This window comes from Protobothrops mucrosquamatus, unplaced genomic scaffold, assembly GCF_001527695.2.
Source record: "Protobothrops mucrosquamatus isolate PMUCROS unplaced genomic scaffold, P.Mucros_1.0 scaffold807, whole genome shotgun sequence".
NCBI lineage: Eukaryota > Metazoa > Chordata > Lepidosauria > Squamata > Viperidae > Protobothrops > Protobothrops mucrosquamatus.
In genome coordinates this window covers 220523-238426 of record NW_015387072.1, presented here as the reverse complement: position 1 = coordinate 238426, position 17904 = coordinate 220523, and the positions used below count along the sequence as shown (strand labels likewise).

Below are 17904 nucleotides of genomic sequence, written 5' to 3'. Positions count from 1 at the left end.
CCAGCAAGGAAACACATAATGCCCTAACCTTTTGTTGTCATCTAGTAGTTCCTCAGATTTTGGCAACTTGTACAGGAAGTCCTTGACTTACAACAGTTCATTTAGTGACCGTTCAAAGTTTCAATGGCACTGAAAAAAGTGACTTTGACCATTTTTCACACTTAGAACCACTGCAGCATCCCCATGGTCATGTGATCAAAATTCTGATGTTTGGCAACAGACTCAGATTTATGACAGTTGCATAAACTGGGGTCATGTGGTCATCTTTTGCGACCTTCTGACAAGCAAAGTCAATGGGGAAGCCAGGTTCACTTAACAGCCATTTCACTAACTTAACTAAATTGATTCACTTAACAACTGTGGCAAGAAATGTAAAATGGGGCAAAATTTACTTAAGTGTCTTAAGTAACCAAAATTTTGGGCTCAATTGTGGTCGTAAGTCGAGAACTACCTGTAGGTGGTAGTTTTAGGGAAGCACTTTCACTGAAATGGCTATTAATCCCAGGTGGCCCAAATCTTTTCATTTGGACCTTTTTAAATGTAATTTTCATTAAAAAAAATTCTAGTAAAGTAAAAATCATAAAAATAAAGAAAAATAGTAAATAGTGAAAAAAAGAAAATAGCAAAAAAGGGAAAAAGATAAAGGATAAGGAAATCCTTTTAACAGCAGTTATAAATGTGCTTATATTTTACCCTCTCTAATGTCCTTTTCATAAATTATTCTTTCTAATCTTCCAATCCATACATCATAAGTTCATTTTTGTACCCTTTTCAGAAAAAAATCCATAAGTGGTTTCCAGTAACTGCTAAATGTAGTTGTTGATCTTTCTCTAATCACACAAATTAATTTTGCTATCTCTGCTAGTTCTGTCATTTTCATCAACCATTCCTCCATTGTTGGTATTTCAGAGTTTTCTCATTCTTAGACATATAATAATCTCTCAGCAGTAATCATATAAAAATCATCATCCAAGGTTATCCATTAATCCAAGCAAAAAAAGTTCCGGTTTCAACTGAACGTTGATCTTTAAAGTCATTCTGCCCTCCATACAGCTGCCATATTGCAGTTTTGAAACAATCAACAAACTGTGGGGAAATCCACAGCTTTCTCATCCCAGCCTGAAGACGTCTTAATTTACCATTTCCCAACCCTGCATGCCTCCATCTGTATTTTGGTGGCCTCTCACAGCTGAGCAACTCTGGAGCCGCTTAAGGAAGTCGACTCTAGAAAACTGTTTTACCTTAGATGTACTTGGCAAGTATTGCACTAAGGTCACAGTCTGCAGAATCTTGTGGCACCTTAAAGACTAACAAATGTGAAGATTTTGGGACCATTTTTATTTATGGATTAAACAAATCTCAGAATTCTGTTACCAAAACATATGTTAACTAAGTTCATTAGTGCAAGAACAATTGCTTTATTATTTCTTTTATCTCTTCCTCCCGCAGCCCGTCTTTCAATAACAGCTGTATTAAATATTCCTTTCTCAAAACTAAATCCATCTCATGGATTTAATTACATAGACTGTAATCTAGGATGCCTATATTAATATTAATATATTTAATGTTAGGTTTCATAAAGGATATCCAGTCAGATTTGATTCCACGTGATTACATACTGAACAATAAACTAACCAGAGTGGGAAGAGAACCTGTGGCTCAGTGACTAAATCACTGCCTAGTATGTATAACTTTCCAGGTTCGAATCCCATAAAGGGTATGGCTAACTGATGAAGGCAAAAAAGCCAGAAATGGTCCATCAGAAACGAACTTGATGTTGTACTGTTTAACTGCTGCCCGTTTGTTGATAGCTCAAAATTGGAAGAGTAAAGTTTTACCTACAATGGTGGACTGGAGATTGAAGGTTTCGCATCTTGCTGAAATGGCAAAAATTTCGGCTTATTTGAAGAATCACTCAAATGAACAATTTTTATCAATATGGAGAAGATGGATTGTTTATATTCAAAACAAGCATAGAATGGTGGNTAGGAAGTAGATAGCAAACCATTTCTGAAACCTTTCCAAGAAAACTGCAGGGACCTGTCCAGGCAGTCACCAGGAATCAACAAAGATGCAAAGGTACAAATAATAGAGTGTTTTTTTTCACTGTTGGGAACATTTTTGTTGATGACTTGAGTAAAGCTTGCCTCCGAGTAATGTATGGTGTTTTGTTGTGCTGGAGTTCTCTGAATAGCATTTAATGAAGTTCTCTGAAAATAGCATTTAAATAGCATTTAATGGAGTTCTCTGAATAGCATTTAATGAAAAGCAGAGAATGTTTTCTCAAAGGTATATGGCTGGCCAATATTAAATTCAAAATCCTGGATTAGATGCCATTTTCAGTTAAATTTCATGGATCTCATAAACTTGTATAAACTCTTGACTAAGGAGTTTTATTTTGCTCCCAGGATTTAGAGCCAATAATCCTGATGATAACAGACATGAAACTTTTGTTCCTCTCCTTTTTATTTCCTGTTTACAAGGTTGAGGAATTCAGTGATATTTTTAATAGTAGCAAGAGGAAAAAACTCTAAACATGTATGTATCATAGTATTATGCCCCAGAGCACAGTAATCATTAATTATGAAGTAAGGAAATCATATATGTATAAAATGTGCTCTGCAAATACTCTCCAAGTGAGTTTTCACACCTCTTAAACAAACAAAAAAGGAATCCTTATGTAACTGGGTAGGTCCAGCATTTCTTAAAAGGATACTTACCTCTCTTATGATCGGCTTTTCTGCAACCTGGAAAGATTCTGGAAAAGATCATCAAGCAACGAATCAGCGAACACCTAGAGGCAAACAAAGTCATAACCATAAACCAACATGGGTTTGTCAAAAATAGATCATGCCAGACAAATCATATTGCATTCTTTGTCTGTACCATTTGTCTGAAATGGTATAGGGTTTCCTGCCTGTGCAGGGGGTTGGACTAGAAGACTTCAAAGGTCCTTCCAACTCTATTATTGTTATTGTTATTAACCTTCTAGCAGATAGGATGAATTTTTATTTCAAGCTTTTATTATTAAATCATCAAACTCTTAAAGCCCAAGGAGTCTTCTTTGGAATAATAAATCAGTCTCATCAAGGATCAACTAAGCCTTGGGCTAGATAAGCAATAAGACATAAGCCCAAGGAGTTATAAATCACTATGACTAGATTAGTTCATCATTAAAACAAAAGTAAATACATCACATTGCATTTTAGTATAATCGGTGGCATTAAAGCTACCGTATTTGCCTACAAAATTCCAGCAAGGAAACACATAATGCCCTAACCTTTTGTTGTCATCTAGTAGTTCCTCAGATTTTGGCAACTTGTACAGGAAGTCCTTGACTTACAACAGTTCATTTAGTGACCGTTCAAAGTTTCAATGGCACTGAAAAAAGTGACTTTGACCATTTTTCACACTTAGAACCACTGCAGCATCCCCATGGTCATGTGATCAAAATTCTGATGTTTGGCAACAGACTCAGATTTATGACGGTTGCATAAACTGGGGTCATGTGGTCATCTTTTGCGACCTTCTGACAAGCAAAGTCAATGGGGAAGCCAGGTTCACTTAACAGCCATTTCACTAACTTAACTGAATTGATTCACTTAACAACTGTGGCAAGAAATGTAAAATGGGGCAAAATTTACTTAAGTGTTTTAAGTAACCAAAATTTTGGGCTCAATTGTGATCGCAAGTCGAGAACTACCTGTAAGGTGGTAGTTTTAGGGAAGCACTTTCACTGGAATGGCTATTAATCCCAGGTGGCCCAAATCTTTTCATTTGGACCTTTTTAAATGTAATTTTCATTAAAAAAAATTCTAGTAAAGTAAAAATCATAAAAATCAAGAAAAATAGTAAATAGTGAAAAAAAGAAAATAGCAAAAAAGGGAAAAAGATAAAGGATAAGGAAATCCTTTCAACAGCAGTTATAAATGTGCTTATATTTTACCCTCTCTAATGTCCTTTTCATAAATTATTCTTTCTAATCTTCCAATCCATACATCATAAGTTCATTTTTGTACCCTTTTCAGAAAAAAATCCATAAGTGGTTTCCAGTAACTGCTAAATGTAGTTGTTGATCTTTCTCTAATCACACAAATTAATTTTGCTATCTCTGCTAGTTCTGTCATTTCCATCAACCATTCCTCCATTGTTGGTATTTCAGAGTTTTCTCATTCTTAGACATATAATAATCTCTCAGCAGTAATCGTATAAAAATCATCATCCAAGGTTATCCATTAATCCCAGCAAAAAAAATTCAGGTTTCAACTGAACGTTGATCTTTAAAGTCATTCTGCCCTCCATACAGCTGCCATATTGCAGTTCTGAAACAATCAACAAACTGTGGGGAAATCCACAGCTTTCTCATCCCAGCCTGAAGACATCTTAATTTACCATTTCCCAACCCTGCATGCCTCCATCTGTATTTTGATGTCCTCCCACAGCTAAACAACTCTGGAGCCGCTTAAGGAAGTCGACTCTAGAAAACTGTTTTACCTTAGATGTACTTGGCAAGTATTGCACTAAGGTCACAGTCTGCAGAATCTTGTGGCACCTTAAAGACTAACAAATGTGAAGATTTTGGGACCATTTTTATTTATGGATTAAACACATCTCAGAATTCTGTTACCAAAACATATGTTAACTAAGTTCATTAGTGCAAGAACAATTGCTTTATTATTTCTTTTATCTCTTCCTCCCGCAGCCCGTCTTTCAATAACAGCTGTATTAAATACTTCTTTCTCAAAACTAAATCCATCTCATGGATTTAATTACATAGACTGTAATCTAGGATGCCTATATTAATATTAATATATTTAATATTAGGTTTCATAAAGGATATCCAGTCAGATTTGATTCCACGTGATTACATACTGAACAATAAACTAACCAGAGTGTATACACCCAGTATTACAAACTAGAAAAAAACCAGGCTTAACTTCAAAAAAGCTTATTGTGAGAATGCAGCTAAGCCTTTTCCTGATTAATTAAGCATCTTATTAATTATGAAGATGAACAAACATATGAAGAACGGTTGCTAGATTTGGGTTTGGCTAGTCTAGAGAAAAGAAGGACTAGGGGGGACGTGATAGCAGTATTCCAGTATTTGAGAGGTTGTCACAAGGAGGAGGGGGTCAATTTAGTTTCCAAAGCACCAGCGGGCAGGGCAAGAAACAATGGATGGAAACCAATCAAGGAGAGAAGCTACCTGGAATTAAGGAGAAACTTCCTAACAGTGAGACCAATTAACCAGCGGAACAACTTGCCTTCAAGTTGTGGGTGCTTCATCACTGGAGGTTTTTAAGAAGAGATTGAAGAGTCACTTGTCTTAAATAGTATAGGGTCTCCTGTTTGAGCAAGGGGTTGGTCTATATTAGAATCTAGATAGAAGACCTCGAAGATCCCTTCCAATTCTATTCTGATTCTGAGAACACAATCTGTTCTTGCCCACTGAACAGAGGCTTTCTTTCAGAAAGACATATAACAACTCAACTGAATAGAAATCCTAGTCTAGTCCGGGGTTTAAAGTTGTTAAAGTTGAGTAATATTTCTCTAACCCAACCCTTAATCTCAATCATGTGTTGGACCTTTAATATACGCGTCTTCCATTCAGCCTGGAGCCGAGAAGGCCGTACCATTCCTCACATGCGTGGGCAAGATACTGAAAGGCAGTGGAAAAACTCCCTTTCCCGGGGAACAGAGGCAAGTGGGAGCGCTGAGATGGATCTGGCGCAGGATATATAAAAAGTCAACTCTTGGAGAGGGAGGAGTTTGCCCGGGGCACGTTCTTGGTCCTTCCTCCCCCCCCCCCGTCGCTCAGTGGTAGAGTCCATTCTCCACCCCTTCTTTCTGTCTGGGCTTTCGAGAGGAGAGGTGCTGTTGCTCCTATTGTCGCCGCTGCAATTGGCCATCGTTTTCTTTCCTCTTGGGAGCGTTGGTGGGTGAGTTTGGGGCGATGGAGCTCAAGCTGGGGATCCCGAAATGTTGAGAGGAAGAACTGGGGCTGGGGGTCTTCTCCTGGGTTCCTCTGGCTTGTTTTAAACGGAGGGCAATAGAGAGGCCAGATTTCTGGTGCTTGCTTTAGAGAAGGAAGGGACCCGTCTGGGAGTAAGAAGTAGGGAAAAGTTGGGAGTCTTGGATCTCTACGATAACGAGAGATTGCAAAAAAGCAATGTGGCACCGTGTGGCATCCCGGGTTCTGGGCCTGGGGAATACTGAGGTTTCCTATTGGAAAAAGGTTCAATTCAAGGCAGTTCAGCCAGGCGCTTGGTTGTCAGCCTAGGCTGGATGGATTCTTTAAAAAGTACAATTCTGCCATTTTAATTTCCTTTTTTAAAAAAGGAAGAGAAGATGTTAGGTGGCTATAAAAACAGAGCATCCTACTTCATTGGTAAAGAGTGGATGGGATTAGTATTGGTTCCTTGGCGTGATAGGTAAAGAAAATGAAATCAAAGTCTCTAATCCATAATATTGGCATAAACATCTCTTTTGACACTTTAGTTTTTCTTCAAAAAAGTTTTGTGTTTCAGAATGAACTCCAAATGCAAGCTTGCTGAGAAGACCTTTACATGTTTCTGGTGGAATTAGGGCTGTCTTTCCAGGGGAATGTACTCTGCTGAGAAACTCTGAATTGTGAGATTGTGTCAGGAATTTTGGGGCCTTGTAAATCAGCTTCAGTTGAACTCAGGAGCTTTTAAATGCCTGTTTTGAGAAGACGCTCTTCTGTTAACTTGCAAATGGAGACTGGCAGGAAATCTTGTGTTTTGTTTAGCAAGTGAAGGAATTAGAGTCAGTGTTTCTCAACCTTGACAATTTTAAGGCATGTGGACTTCAACTCCCAGAATTCCACAGCCAGCATTGCTGGCTGTGGAATTCTGGGAGTTGAAGTCCACATGCCTTAAAATTGTCAAGGTTGAGAAACACTGAATTAGACCTAGGATACTGGAGGTCGCCTTGCATATACATTGATATGTCATAGGTTCTGGACTTCTGATGCCTTTTGAGGAAGCTTGAAATATGTGAGCCAAGGATGCCTTACAGTGGCAATTTTAACAGATTAACCTCTTAGAAATTAATATGTAGCGAGTGCTCTATTTTAATTGTCAGATACCTGAAAGGGATAAATTTTTCAGAAATTAAAGATGAAGCCTGTGGTATATTAGGCATATGCACTAAGCTAAATTCCATGGCATATTTGGAAAAATGAAGTGGTGGGTGTGCACACATAGCTCCTGTTGGCATGTTCTTAAATGTATCTTAAAAGAGTTTTTTTTTAATCTAAAAGTGTTTTCCAAGATCTCTTTTTGTCTTCAAATCTCGATCTTTGCACATCTTTAAAATGTATAGCTGGTCTGAGTGTGGCTGGACTGCTAGCTGACATTTGTAACACATATATACCTTTTTTTTCTATGTTCTGATCCTCCTTGTCCTTTTAAGAATAATATTTATGTTCAAAGAGACTTTGGGTTTCCCTTGGGTGGGAATAGTCTTCATGTGTAATTTAGAATCTCTTTCCATTTGTTTTTCCTCCCCCCAATACACCTGGTCTCCAGTTTGGCAAATCTGGTTCTCTCACTCATGCAATGTTAAGAAATTTGATATATAATAAATATGATTGTCAGCCCTAGGAAATAGATTTGATCACGAAATTGATTCCTCAGGAAGACTAGAAATAAACTTTGAGATAGGCTATAGTAACCAAATCATACTTCTGCTCTTGTTTCTGTAACAGCTACTGAATATTTTCTTCGAGTCCTTCTCCATGGTTTTCTTCAACTATAGACTCATTTTTCTGGATTCATGTCTTCCCTATAAATAATGCTCCATGCAAAGTAGTTTTAGTCTTATTCTCTTTCTCCAAAGTATGTCTTTGGGCTTCAATATATCCCAGTCTTTGATTGTGACAGGTAGAAAATTATAATGACCTTTCATGATACTTGGCAGCAGTTTTCCTTGTTATGTAATACTTAAATGTTTTTAAGTGCACCACAGAACAAAAGACAACTTCAAGTACCGTATTTTTCGCTCTATAAGACGCACTTTTTCTCCCCCAAAAGGTGGGGGAAAATGTCTGTGCGTCTTATGGAGCGAATGCTGCCTGGAGCTGAAGCCTGAGTGCAGGGGAGGAGAGCATATACTGGCACTAGGTGGCGCTCTAACACAACACCATCGAGTATTGCTAGAAAGGAAGTCGCGGAGAGGAGAAGGNCTCGAAACAGCAAATGGAAGGTGAGTGGAAGGCAGGTTGGGGGAGAAGCCTGGAGGAAACGAAGGGACAAGGCTGGAACGTGTCAGCTGCTGCAGCATATTCTTTCTCTTTCCAAATGTTATTATCCTTATGCTGCATGATTTAAAACTGCTACCTGTAATTTTCTGCTGGGAGATGGGAGAGACTAAAATGTCAAGGCATGGAGACTAAAACATACGAAAAACAGTTGCAGGAAATGGGAAGAGAAAAGGATTAGGGTTGACATGATAGTAATATTCCAGTATTTGAGGGGCTGCCACAAAGAGGAGGGGATCAATTTATTTTCCAAAGCCCCAGAAGGCAAGACAAGAAACAATGGGTGGAAACTAATCAAGGAGATATGTGTGTCTTATGGTCAGGTGCGTCTTATAGAGCGAAAAATACGGTATATACTTAGGGCAGTGATGGTGAACCTTTTAGAGATTGCCCAAAAAACGGCCCCGGCCCTGCCCTGCTGCCCGCCACTGCTTCGCCTCCACTCCTTTTTACTTCTTACTAGGCAACTTAAGTCGGAGATACTTTGTGGATAAATAAACCTTTTCCCCAACATGGAAAGATCTCTGGGGAGATCACTTTTTATCAGCTTGTTTTTTTATATGTTTCTGAGGCTTTTTTCCAGTGCTGTTTTTGTTTTGTCCCAAACCTCCCCCCATTTTGACATCCATTGGTCAAGAGTCTGGGAGGTAGAGGGTCCTTGAGGATACTCAGGTATTGGGTTGAATTCTTTTCCTGTAGCAATCTTAAAAGGAGTGAAACCAGTGCTGCTATGAACGGTATTGTTGTAAGCCACCTCAGCAAAAGGGAGGAGGTCAGTTCAGTTCATTTGTTGGTAGTCCACATAACACCTAAGGTACTGCTCCACCATTGAGTTCGCTTTTTCAGCAGCCCCATTTGTAGACAGATGAAAAGCTGACGACAATCCTTGTGACGAGCCAATTATTTTCAGGAAACCCCTCCAAAACCTGATTGTGAATTGCACCCCCCCCTGTCAGAGATTATCCATTTTGGTCTGCCATGCAGCCTGTAAATGTGCTTAAGGAACATTTTGGCTAGTTTCTGGACTAACGGGAGTCCCCTGCAGGCAACGAAATGAGCCTGCTTTGAAAACAGATCAATCACAGTCCATATTACCGTATTTCCTCTGCTTTCGGGTAACTCAACTATAAAATCCATAGCGATCTCTTCCCATGGCTGGGAAGGGTCTGCGACTGGCTGTAATAGTCCAGGGGGCTTCCCCGGAATTCTTTTCATGGTGGCACACAACGCACAGCTTTTGACATAGTTTTCCACCTCCTTCAAACACGGCCACCAAAACTGCCGGCGAATTAAATGGCCAACAGAGGTTTAATCATGACAATAAAACGTCCCACATTGCTAAAATGAATAAATATTCATTTCTCTTTCTCTTTGAGATTTCTGTGTAGAATACTTATGATTTCCTTTAGTTCAGATACATAAATTCTTGACCTTACATTAAAAAATATCCCTGTTTTTTGCCCAAGAGTGGTCCCTCTTAGGACTTTTCCTAAAGAGCGGATCCCACATATTTGAACTGTGATCACTCTTGAATCAAATAGACTTCTGTTTTTTATGGGCTGTGAGCGGTACTGTAACTTTTCTAGGCCAAATAGTACCTCCTCTCTGTTTGCAACTAAAATTGGCTTCTGTCCCAGAATTTGATGAATTTGTCCCTAGAATGAGGAGTTGAAAGAATCTCTGACATCTGGTTGACTAGGTGTCTTTTAAAAAAAAAGAAAAAATATTGTTTGCCTTCTAAAATCGAACAGCACATTATGTTCTCTGTCTCTTTCTCCCCTCTCTACCTCCTCTTTTTGGGACAAAAGTTCATCATGTGACCTGATGAAGTGAAATCCTGCCACAAGTGCAAGGTGGCAGGATTTCATTAGATTCCTTTTAGGAAGAGCTTGAAGAGATCCAGACATGATAATGACTTGGGAGGGAGAGAGAATCCTGTTATGCTAATTCAGACCTTTTCTAGTAGGCCAAGAAGAAACCCTAAAGGAGGAAGGGGAACTCCTGCTTGTGGCACGGATTCAAATTAAAGCATTCCAGATTGATCACTGTCTAGCATCTGCTTGAAATTTTAAGACTTGGCTGAGGAATTCTGGGATTTGAAGTTCACCTATTTTAAAAGGATTTTTTAAAAAAAAAATTAGTTAATTTATTAAGAATTATAATGGCAACAATAACAAAGGAATAAAAAGAATAAAAAGTGCAGGAAAAAACAAGAAAACAATAGAAATAGGAAAAAAAATAAGAATATAGTAAAGAATATAAAGAAATATATAAAGTGACCTATCACCCTCACCCAAATATAAGCAATTTCAGTAACCATCCCTTCTTTTAAAATACAACAAATGATCTCTTCTTCACATATTCTATCTCTTACCTATAAACAATTCCATAAAGCCTTGTCATTTCAGTACTGATGTCAGCAAAAGTCCATTAAGGGTTTCCAAAGATAACAAACAGTATCTATTTTAACTTTGATCAAATAAGCCAACATTATATTCCTTCTGCATCTTAAAAGTCCCTAAGGTTGAGAAACATTGCTCCAAAGAATTGGTTCCATTGTCAGATTACCCTTACTGTTAGAATATTTTTTTAGACATTCAAAATTCTCTTGTAACTTAAATCCACTTATCTATATCTTGTACTCTTGAAGGAAAGTCAATACATTTTAATATTTTCATTTATGGCATTCTTTCAGTATTTGAAGAGTGCTGTCATTTCTCTCCTTGGATGGCTTTTCTCAAGGCCTAGCTTTCTTCTTAAAGTTTGCTTTCTAGTGCCTTGATCATTTTTGCTCTGATCTCTGAACCTGCTATGATTTTTCTGAATTCTTCCTCAAGTGTGCCCAGAATTGGACCCAGTACTTGACCAAAGCAGAATTGAGTAAAAAAATAAATAAATTGATATGCTACCTCACTCTTAGCAACTCTGGGCAGTTGTAAATTTACCCCTCTCTTAATATGGCTTATAGTTATATTTGTCTTCTTTTAAATCACATCATGTTTCTGACTCATACTCTTTTTTTTGCAAGAACTATCAGCAAGGCAGGTTTCTCCCATTGTATACATGAGGATTTTCTTGTGTTTCCTATATTAACAACTTTGCATTTGTTTTTGTTTCACTTTGATTACTTTCAACCCATTTGTCTAGTGAATTAAGACTACTTTGAATTTTGCCTCTCTAAGGCAGTGGTTCTCAACCTTTTTAATGCCGCGATCCCAACCGGTCGTAAGTCAAGGACTAAACCGGTCATAAGTCGAGGACTAAACCGGTCGTAAGTCGAGGACTACCCAACCGGTCGTAAGTCGAGGACTTTCCCTGCCCGGGAGCGCCGTGCATGCGTGGTTCCGCCCCCTGCGCCGGCCGAGGCGTAGCTGGCAAGCGGCAGAGACGGAGCAGGCCGACCACCAGCTGGCCCAGCCCAAGGGAGGTAAGGCACCCGCCAGAAAAGGGGAAAAAAATGGCGGACAAAAAAAAAGGACAAAAAAAATGGCGGACAGCCTTGCTTGGCGACCCCCGTGAAATGGTCGATCGACCCCAAATGGGGTCCCGACCCACAGGTTGAGAACCACTGCTCTAAGGTGTTAGCTGACCCACCGATTTTGTATCATTTACAAATTTGATAAACATTCTCTCTCATAATTCAATGTTTAAGAAAGTAGTGAAGAATAGAAGACTGAGGACTGATTCTTGTGACATTCCAGTTAATACCTTCTTCAATCTGATGAAAATATATTGGTATGGCAGGCACCAAGTATGATTTTTTGAGCCAGCTTTTTGTCCACTTAATGTCATGCTATCCTGTCCACCATTAACTAGTTTCAGAGGGAGAGACATTGCAGCTTTTTTTGTAAGTTCTTTGGCAACAACTTACATTCATAGATCCAGAACCAGCAAAGTATCCACGGCAGCAGCATTACGCAACACAACTGACTTAGCCAAATACAAGTAGTCCTCTACTACAATCACATTGAGTCCAACATTTCTGTTAAATGAGGTATTTCTTAAGTGAGTTTTGCCCCATTTTACGACCTTTCTTGCCACCGTTGTTAAGTGAATTACTGCAGTTCTTAAGTTAGTAACCCAGTTGTCAAGTAAATCTGGCTTCCCCATTGACTTTGTCAGAAGGTTGGGAAAGGGGATCACATGACCCCAGGATGCTGCAACGGTCATAAATACGAACCAGTTGCCAAGCATCTGAACTTTGATCATTTGACCATGGGGATGCTGCAAAGAGGTCATAACTGTGAAAAATGGTCATAAGTCACATTTTTCAGTGCTGTTGTAACTTTGAACGGTCACTAAATGAACTGTTGTAAGTCAAGGATTACCTTTAGCCAAAGATTGAAATACCCAGAATCATGAACCTCTTGAACCCGGCCTCACTATTTATTTTCAGTCTACCAGCAAATCAGAAGAACACCTGTGGGATCACCACTCTTGGGATTCGCAGCAGAGATTTAATGCAGCATCTAGAACAGGGGTGGGCAACCTTGGCTCTTTTATGAGTCGTGGACTTCAACTCCCAGAATTCCTGAGCCAGCATGGCTCAGCTTGGAAACCTCTCCCTTTCCCCTCAGCATGGCTGGCTCAGGAATTCTGGGAGTTGAAGTCCACGAGTCATGAAAGAGCCAAGGTTGCCTACCCCTGCCCCAGATGATGTTCACTTGTGCCCTGCTTAGTCAGCAACATGAATGTATGTGAATGCGATTTGCAATGACCCTATTGAACCCTTCTCTTGGCTGTGCTTGAACCCTTGGGAGCATATGCTTTGGAATAGCTTCCTAGAGTGGAGTGTGGGAAGACTTCAGTGCTTTATTATTTTGCTTATTAAATACTCTAGGTCTCTGGATGGTTAGGCTCATGGAAATAATTGGCCTCTTTAGGTCATAAACTTAAACCCAGGTTTTGTTAATAAAACACTTAATTTATTAATATAATAGACCCTATTGTGACTTAACTGGATAGGTTCCATAGCTTGGATGTATCACAAACTATGCCACACAGTTTTGGCCTACTCTGTTTCCTTGTGTAGACCAGAAAGTGAGTGGTTAAGGTCATTCAATATTTTGTTTCAAACTTTATACTAATGAGAGTTGGTTTGGGGATATTGTGTTGAACTCAAATAATTGTGGCTGGTTTGCTGTTTGATTGAGAATTCTGCCTTACTTAGCTATCCTGATACCTATGTCTTTGTAGGCTGTAGGTGTAGTTCTGTACGTAGCTGTTGGTAGTGTAGTTCTGTACATAGAGAAGGCACCAGGTTGGAAAAAGCCAGCATTAATGCAGAATAAAGGATTAGGGAGCAGCTATTTTATATTCCCATTTCTATAGGAAAATGAGTTTAAGCAAGATGAGAACTGCCCTTTATAAAGAATGAAACCCATGGCTGCACCTTGTTCTTCATGGCTCCTAAGAGTTCTGGAGTAATGTTTACAGGTAGTCCTTGACTTATGACTTAAATCAGTTAGTTAGTATTACGGCAGACCCCCCCCAAGGCAATTACAGTCAATTAGGACAGACGGCCCTATCACACGGTCAATGAGCAAGAAACTGAGTTAGCAAGGTTTATAAGAAAACTCCCCACCCCCCTGACACTCACTCTGATGATGCTGGCAGTGGACCAGCGAAAGCTTAGGTTGTTTTCAGTATTGTAAATAGTTGTTTTTATTGTTTTAGTTTTTTAACAATAAACAACTGGTTTATATCCTTCCCAGAGTTCGAGGATTTTTTATCATATATATATATCATATATATATTGACAACCCTGTTCCAAAGTTACATTGGCTGCTCCCCCTGCTCCCCCCCCCAGTCTTATGTCTGCATTTCAAGTGCTGGGCTACCAGCCCACGTTTACGGCTGTTTGTAGTGTCCCATAATCATGTATGCATGATTTATGATAGTTTTGCCAAAAACATCCTAGCAAACAGTGGACTTGCTTAATAACTGCAAATTCACTTAATGACCATAATGATTTGCTTAATGACTGTTGCAATAAAGGTAGTAAAATCAGGTCAGTTACAACAGAGGTTCCCAATCCTAGGTCTGTGGCATGCCAGCAACCAGGCCACTTCAAACAAGTGAAACCCCATCTGCGGGATGCAGGCAGCATACAAAACCACGCTCCCTCTGGTCCACGTAAAAACCTTTCTCCATGGAACTGGTCCCTGCTGCTCAAAAGGTTGGGGACCACTGAGTTATACGATGATCCATTTTGTAACTGTCACAACTTGTAATGGGCGGACTCTGTTATGGTTGTAAGTTGAGGACTACCTGTATTGCTTGCATCAGGTCTTAATAAGTAAATGTCAAGTTTATTTCTGAGTGACCGTAAGACTTGGTTTGTAAAATGTGCTTAAATTGGTTGAATAAAGGTCTGGTGTCTGAGTTTCGTGCAATGTTGCCAAGCTTGGTTAGTGGGAATTTTGATTTTATATTTGTTTTTTGTGGCTATGTATCCATGTATTTATTTATTTGCCATCCACTGAGCCACCATGCCTCCAGTAAAAGGAATGAAACAAAAAACAGTGAAAGTATAGTGATTTGTATTAAAAGATGGTGGAGAGGGAGCAGGATACGCAGGGGTGGGGATGGATGTCTGCTATTAGTCTTAATTGCCACTTTCAGTGTGGTTTATTAAGTAATCTCAGGTTGGCTGGCTAGTTTTTGTTTCTGTGTACTTTGCAAACACCCCCAAAAGTGTTCTCAGTAATTAAATTAGGTGTGTGGTGCAAATGATAGATCTTAGTGTAATCACAACATGTCCAGATAATCCTACAGCTAGCATGCTGGATCTTATCTAACTATTGTATGATTTTTATTTCACTAAACTATAGGCAAATAGACTCTTCAGTTAAATTAAAACAAACCCCCCCAACACTTCCTGGCGAAGAGTTTCCCACACTTGCACTAAGAAATAATTGCAGAGATCAGTAGTACTCATTTTAAATCGGGTTACTTTAGTTTGTTCTCTCCCTCTTTTTTTTTTTTTTTTACTACTGCTTGCAAAGCTAAGGAAAGTCTACAAACCTGATTATTCAGGAACACTTGGGCAAAGGTCTTGTCTATGGCAGTGGGTTAAATGTCACTTGAACTAGACTCACTGTGAGCACCCCTTCCTGTCAAGTCAGCTTGCTGGAGACCATTGCAGCATGTTTCCCTCATTGCTCATCGTTTTTTAAAACCAAAAATGACTTCCCCCACCTTTTGCTACGCAAATAGGCAAAAGAGCCAGTTTTTAATCCTGTTGTGTAAGACACTTGGCACTGAAGGCCATTTGAAGTGGGATCTAAGATTAATCTTCAAACAAAAGATGATGTTGTAAGAGGGAGGATTTCTTGCACACTGTAATAAAAACTGTGCTTCTCCAAACAACAGTATGGGAAGGATTTCCTTGTTGAAGCACCCAGTCTTGCAATGTGACTAGCACAGGATATTGTGACTTCTGGTGATGAGCTGGCTGGCAATATTGGTTCCTTCAGATGTATTGAATCATGGCACCTAGCTTGGAGAAAATAGCTGAACAAAGAAACCAGGTTCACACAATTTGCTAAAACTGTAAATCGATTTCGGCTTCCTTATTTATATCCTATTTACCATCACACATCACGAGTACCTGGCAGTGTATAATTTGGATAAATACAACATAACACCAATAAATTAACATGCTGTACAAAAGTTAATAGCCAAGTAAATCAAACTTCAGCCCAACTGTTAACATTTCATTAAAAGGCATTCCACAACTACCAATTGCCCTTCTGAATAGCTCTATTTTCAAGGCTTTCCTAAAAATCACAAACTAAGACCGTCTCTGAATCTGCAGAGAGGTTGATACAAAGGATGGAAAATGTCAATGAGAAACTTTGACTTCTTTACCAAAATCTCCACTTGGGAAAGGGACTATCAGCTTACTGATAAATGATAGGTAGAAACCACTTGGTACAGGTGGTCTTAAGGTACCCCACTGCCATGCCATGTAGTGCTTTATAGGTCAAAATTATTTTATACTATAGTTAGCCATCTATTTATTTGTTTCTTATTTATTAAATTTATTTTCTACCCATCTTGCTTCAAGGTGACTCTAGAGTCATGCCCTGAGATGGATGGCCATGTAAGTCTTTTAAATAAATAAGTAAAATCAACGTTTTGAATTTTACCCAGAACATTATTTATGTATTCTGTAGATTGATATGTCTACCTATCTTGATCAAATAACTCTGAGTGATTAATAAAGGCATAAAACCAAAAACATAGATGTAAAAAGGACAGTAAAAGATTCCTGGTTAAAAACATTCCTGAATCAACCAATGCAAGACAAAATACACAAACTGAGCTCTACTGACATCTTGGCCTTAAAGCCTGAGGAAAGATCCAAGTATTTTAAGGCAGAGGTCCCCAACCATGCTGGCTGAGGAATTCTGGGAGTTGAAGTCCACAAGTCATAAAGTGGCCAAGGTTGGGGACCCTTGTTTTAAGGCAGTGATGGTGAACCTTTTAGAGACCGAGGGCCCAAACTGCAACCCAAAACCCACATGCATTGTCGAGTGCCAGGTGGGTGTGGCCCATCGGCTGGGTGTGGCCAATTGGGTGGGCGTGGCTGCGGTGGTAACGGCAGACTGGGTGGGACTAAAAAGTTCAATCAATCAATTCCAACTTTGCGAGATCTTTTTTTCCCCGCGAGAAGCTGAAACTGACTGATTGATTGAACCTTTTTTTTTGCACACGTCGGCAGAGGCCTAAAGCGAAAAGGTTTTATAAAACCCAGATGAAGGCCGAGGACTGGGGCGACGCCGCATGTGCCCACAGAGAGGGCTCTGAGTGCCGCCTCTGGCACCCGTGCCATAGGTTCACCACCACTGTTTTAAGGTATAGGTAGTCCTTGACTTATGACCAGTTGCCTAACAGCCATTCAAAATTACAACCGACCTGAAAAGGGGATTTACAGTCTGAATCCAAAGTTCTGATGGTCTCCCCCCCCCGCGCAAAAAAAATTGGTCACATTACTATGCAACATGGCTGCATTTACAGCTGTTTGCATTATCCTGCAGTCACATGACCGCATTTTACAATGGTTTTGCCAAAGAATTGCACTTCTTGTTTTCAGCAAGATGTGCCATAGTGAACAATAGGTTCACTAGATCACTGCAGTGATTTGCTTAATTACCACTGCAAAAAAGTCATAAAATTGTGTCAGTCATATGACTGACCAATCTTATGACTATTAGGACTTATATCTGTAATGGGCAGACTCCATTAAGGTCGTAACTCAAGGACTACCTGTACAAGACCAACACAGTTGAGGGCATCTGAACTTAATGGGTAGACTATTCCACAAAACAAGGTCTGCTACGGTACAAAGAAATGAGTCTTTTAGATCTAGTAGCATGATGTTGTTCCCCAGAAGGGAAGTGTAGCACACTCCGATTGCTAGTTCTGGTGAGGTAGGCTGAAGCCAGTGGAGACAGATGATCCCATATGTATCCTGGCTCCCTTCTTTAGAGGTGTGCAGAAGAATGAATTCCCCATCTTGAGTGAGTAGGCAGTTTTTCTTCCTAGAGTTTTGATGTTACAGCCCAACTCTCTTCTTAATTGGAAGAGTTTGCTTTATAAAAAGGGAACTGAAAGCA

General features: G+C 39.5%; 1 protein-coding gene across 2 annotated transcripts in view; it reads left to right on the top strand.

Moving 5' to 3' along the window:
- The first annotated feature begins 5849 nt into the window (after positions 1 to 5849).
- LOC107290035 (NADPH--cytochrome P450 reductase) overlaps positions 5850 to 17904 on the top strand; it is a 51884-nt gene continuing 39829 nt past the window's right edge. Inside the window, exon 1 of one of the 2 annotated variants that reach the window (XM_015818876.1) lies at positions 5850 to 5935. The gene's annotated coding sequence lies outside the window, so the exon portion shown is untranslated. Of the gene's footprint in view, positions 5940 to 17904 lie in introns of both variants that reach the window. The other variant, XM_015818874.1, reaches the window with a different exon arrangement.